Source organism: Lithobates pipiens, unplaced genomic scaffold, assembly GCF_037356315.1.
Source record: "Lithobates pipiens isolate NorthernLeopardFrog02 unplaced genomic scaffold, aLitPip1_a1.2 Scaffold_8, whole genome shotgun sequence".
Taxonomy (NCBI): Eukaryota; Metazoa; Chordata; class Amphibia; order Anura; family Ranidae; genus Lithobates; species Lithobates pipiens.
This window is the reverse complement of record NW_027507903.1, coordinates 578,171,089-578,176,304: the sequence shown is the minus strand read 5'-3', so window position 1 is coordinate 578,176,304 and position 5,216 is coordinate 578,171,089.

Here is a 5,216-nt window from a genome sequence, read left to right as displayed (position 1 = left end):
GGAGGAACCAGCGCCTGCAACCAATACCCAATAGCAATCATTTAGTAATTATGTAAAGTTAGATAAGTAAACTGATAGCAGTTTCACCAGTGTATCATTATATTATAAGTAATTCTAAGGCCGCGTACACACGGGCGGACTGTTCGCCCAACCTTGTTCGGCAAACAGTTTCATCAAACAGTCCGCTCAAAATTTGCATGAGCGGACTTGCCCACACACGAGCGGACTGTTTGACGAACAAGGTTGGGCAAACAGTTCGCTCAACTTTTGAAATGAACGGACTCGCCCACGTAAGGCGGAGGCAAATCCGCCCATTTCGAGCGCGTGTAAAGGTAGGCGGGGCCCGCGAAGGAGACGTCGCGGGCTCCGCCGCCTGGAATGGGCTTAAAGGGGAACCCCAACGCCGAAAAAAATCGGCGTGGGGGTTCCCCCCAAGTCCACACCAGACCCTTGTCCGAGCACGCTACCCGGCCGGCCAGGAAAGGGGGGCGAGCGAGCGCGCCCCCCCTCCTGAGCCGTACCAGGCCGCGTGCCCTCAACATGGGGGGTGCCTTGGGGAAGGGGGGGCCGCGCGGCCCCCCCACCCCAAAGCACCTTGTCCCCATGTTGATGAGGACAAGGGCCTCTTCCCGACAACCCTGGCCGTTGGTTGTCGGGGTCTGCGGGCGGGGGGCTTATCGGAATCCGGGAGCCCCCTTTAAGAAGGGGGCCCCCGGATACCGGCCCCCCACCCTATGTGAATGAGTATGGGGTACAATGTACCCCTACCCATTCACCTGTGAACTAAAGTACAATAAAAAACACAACACAGAGAAAAAATATTTTATTGCACAGCTCCGGGGGTCTTCGGGGGTCTTCTCGCCGGACTCCTCCGCTATGTGTGTGTAGCTCTTTTGCTAGCGGAGGAGTCCGGCTTTCTTCCTCCCCGCCGCCGGCCTCTTCTCCCGACTTCGGGGGTCTTGTCCCCCTCTTCGGTTCTTCTGCCGGGCCACCGCGCCTGGTCCGGTGGCCCGGTCTTCTGTCGCCGTCTTCCGTTCTTCTGTCGCCGCCTTCCGTTCTTCTGCCGGGCCACCGCGCCTTCTTGTAGCTCTTTTACAGGCGGTGGCCCGGTCTTCTGTCGCCGCTGTCGTCGTCGCCGCCGCCGCCGCCTTCCGTTCTTGTTCTTCTTCTTGTTCTTCTTCTTCTTCTCCTGGAGATGTTGACTCGACGATCTCTCCGGCCGGAATGCCAGGGACACGCTCCGCTGCCACTTATATAGTGACAATGGGGCGGTGTCACATGGTATATGTCACATGGGTTGGTCACATGGGTTGATGTCACATGGGGACTATGACATCGTAAGGGGGCGGGGTCACCATGTGACCAACCCATGTGACATATACCATGTGACACCGCCCCATTGTCACTATATAAGTGACCGCACAGCGCGGCTCTGGCATTCCGGCCGGAGAGATCGTCGAGTCAACATCTCCAGGAGAAGAAGAAGAAGAACAAGAAGAAGAACAAGAACGGAAGGCGGCGGCGGCGGCGACAACGACAGCGGCGACAGAAGACCGGGCCACCGCCTGTAAAAGAGCTACAAGAAGGCGCGGTGGCCCGGCAGAAGAACGGAAGGCGGCGACAGAAGAACGGAAGACGGCGACAGAAGACCGGGCCACCGGACCAGGCGCGGTGGCCCGGCAGAAGAACCGAAGAGGGGGACAAGACCCCCGAAGTCGGGAGAAGAGGCCGGCGGCGGGGAGGAAGAAAGCCGGACTCCTCCGCTAGCAAAAGAGCTACACACACATAGCGGAGGAGTCCGGCGAGAAGACCCCCGAAGACCCCCGGAGCTGTGCAATAAAATATTTTTTCTCTGTGTTGTGTTTTTTATTGTACTTTAGTTCACAGGTGAATGGGTAGGGGTACATTGTACCCCATACTCATTCACATAGGGTGGGGGGCCGGTATCCGGGGGCCCCCTTCTTAAAGGGGGCTCCCGGATTCCGATAAGCCCCCCGCCCGCAGACCCCGACAACCAACGGCCAGGGTTGTCAGGAAGAGGCCCTTGTCCTCATCAACATGGGGACAAGGTGCTTTGGGGTGGGGGGGCCGCACGGCCCCCCCTTCCCCAAGGCACCCCCCATGTTGAGGGCACGCGGCCTGGTACGGCTCAGGAGGGGGGGCGCGCTCGCTCGCCCCCCTTTCCTGGCCGGCCGGGTAGCGTGCTCGGACAAGGGTCTGGTGTGGACTTGGGGGGAACCCCCACGCCGATTTTTTTCGGCGTTGGGGTTCCCCTTTAAGCCCATTCCAGGCGGCGGAGCCCGCGACGTCTCCTTCGCGGGCCCCGCCTACCTGTACACGCGCTCGAAATGGGCGGACTTTCCGAGCGGGAACAGTCCGCTCATTTCGAAAGTACAGCGGACAGGCCCACACACGGGCGGACTGTTCGCTCAAACACAGTTTCAGCGGACAGTTTTTCGGAATTTCCGAAAGACTTTGTCCGTCCAACTGTCCGCTGAAACTGTCCGCTGAAAGCCCACACACGAGCGGACTGTCCGCCCAAACACTGTTCAGCGGACAAGGTTGGGCGAACAGTCCGCCCGTGTGTACGCGGCCTCAGTATATATAAGTATATAAATAGAAGGACTGACGATAGAAAAAGGGTTTTTAAGTAATAACTTGGCACAGTATCGTATATGTCCCGTAAGCATAGTAATTAGATCAATATTAAAAAATAGTGTCCTTAAATGAAAAAAGCATATTGATGTAAAAAAATATTGAGATAATAATCATGACAGTGATGGTGCATGGTGAAGTGTGGGTTGCAACGTTGTATGTGTATGAGTGGATTAGCACAATCAACGAGTGCTATGGATGAAAATAAAACAAAACCAAGAACAAAACTTGCATGCTGTGAATGGAAACTGAAAATGCAGGAAGGGTAGGGACTCAAATGCCATAAAGGGAGTAAGTGCAGTACCGTCCCTCCAGACAGACATGTAGTTCTGGATTGCTGAAAGGCGTCCAGTCTTTTATATACATAATTTTTAGCAATTAGGGTAATTCTGCGCAGGCGCCCTTCTTTCCTCCTCCCCCCAAGAAATATGGCATGAGGGCCGCTGGATAGGCCTTACAGTGGTGTAAGGTAAATGTCTGTGTGTACGGTATATTGGAACATTGAGTGAAGTAAATGTCTGTGTGTACGGTGTATAGGAACATTGGGGTGAGGTAAATGTCTGTGTGTACAGTGTATAGGAATGTTGGGGTGAGGTAAATGTCTGTGTGTATGGTGTATAGGGACCTCTGGCTTGTCTGTGTGTACGGTGTATAGGGATATTGGGGTGAGGTAAATGTCTGTGTGTACGGTGTATAGGAACATTGGGGAGAGGTAAATGGCTGTGTGCACGGTGTATAGGAACATTGTGTTGAGGTAAATGTCTGTGTGTACGATGTATAGGAACATTGGGGTGAGGTAACTGTTTGTGTGTACAGTGTATAGGGACCTTGGGCTTGTCTCTGTGTACGGTGTGTATAGGGATACTGGGGTGAGGTAAATGTCTGTGTGTACGGTGTATAGGAACGTTGGGTGAGGTAAATGTCTCTGTGTGTACAGTGTATAGGAACGTTGGGTGAGGTAAATGTCTCTGTGTACGGTGTATAGGAATGCTGAGAAAGGTAAATGTCTGTGTGTACGGTGTATAGGAATGTTGGAGTGAGGTAAATGTCTGTGTGTGTACGGTATATAGGAACATTGGGTGAGGTAAATGTCTGTGTGTACAGTGTATAGGAACGCTGGGTAAGGTAAGTGTCTCTGTGTACGGGATATAGGAACGTGGGGGTGAGGTAAATATCTGTGTGTACGGTGTAAAGGGAACGTTCGGTGAAGTAAATGTCTGTGTGTACAGTGTATCCCTATATACTGTACACACAGACATTTACTTTGGGGTGAGCAGGGCTGATGGGGGACATTGGGGTGAGCAGGGATGATGCAATTTTGGCACCCTATGCAAAACCTAATTTTGCCGACCCCCCCCAGCTCCATGCCTTTTGCCCTGTCCACGTATACCCCATGTCTGTGTGTACGGTGTATAGGAACGTTGGGGTGAGGTAAATGTCTGTGTGTATGGTGAGAACGTTGTGGCGAGATAATTGTCTGTGTGTATGGTGTATAGAAACGTTGGGGTGAGATAATTGTCTGTGTACGGTGAGAACGTTGTGGCAAGATAATTGTCTGTGTGTACGGTGTATAGAAACGTTGGGGTGAGGTAAATGTCTGTGTGTACGGTGTATAAGAATGTTGGAGTGAGATAATTGTCTGTGTGTACGGTGTATAGGAATGTTGGAGTGAGGTAAATGTCTGTGTGTGTACGGTATATAGGAACATTGGGTGAGGTAAATGTCTGTGTGTACAGTGTATAGGAACGCTGGGTAAGGTAAGTGTCTCTGTGTACGGGGTATAGGAACGTCGGGGTGAGGTAAATGTCTGTGTGTACGGTGTAAAGGGAACGTTTGGTGACGTAAATGTCTGTGTGTACGGTGTATCCCTATATACCGTACACACAGACATTTACTTTGGGGTGAGCAGGGCTGATGGGGGACATTGGGGTGAGCAGGGCTGATGGGGGACATTGGGGTGAGCAGGGCTGATGCAAGGATTTTTGACATCCTAGGCAAAACCTAATTTTGCCCTGTCCATGTATACCCCATGTCTGTGTGTATGGTGTGTATGGTGTATAGGAACGTTGGGGTGAGGTAAATGTCTGTGTACGGTGTATAGGAACGTTGGGGTGAGGTAAATGTTTGTGTGTACGGTGTATAGGAACGTTGGGTGAGGTAATTGTCTGTGTGTACGGTGTATAGGGACATTGGGGCTCAGTATATTGAACACACACATAGTTAGGGCTGAGGTTACACAGAGGTGAGCGGCGACCCGCCAAACTCCCCTGAACTCTTCACCTCAGACACTCTGTCTCTAACGTCAAACCCTCAGCGTTTAAAATACACCACCAGCGCCGCCCACAGCCCACTCTTTCCTGCGATTGGCTTTCGCCAAACCAATAGGCACCAAGCCTTGCCGCCCATAGCTTTGTCCCTAATGCGCGTTGCCTCTTAGCAACGGCGAGCCCCTCTGACTCAGGTCCCCGCCATTGGCCATTACCCCGCAGGTGGGCGGGTCTAACAAAGCGGTGCCTATGGGCGTTCCCTGTAGAACGAGGATACACAGTTGCATTTTTAAA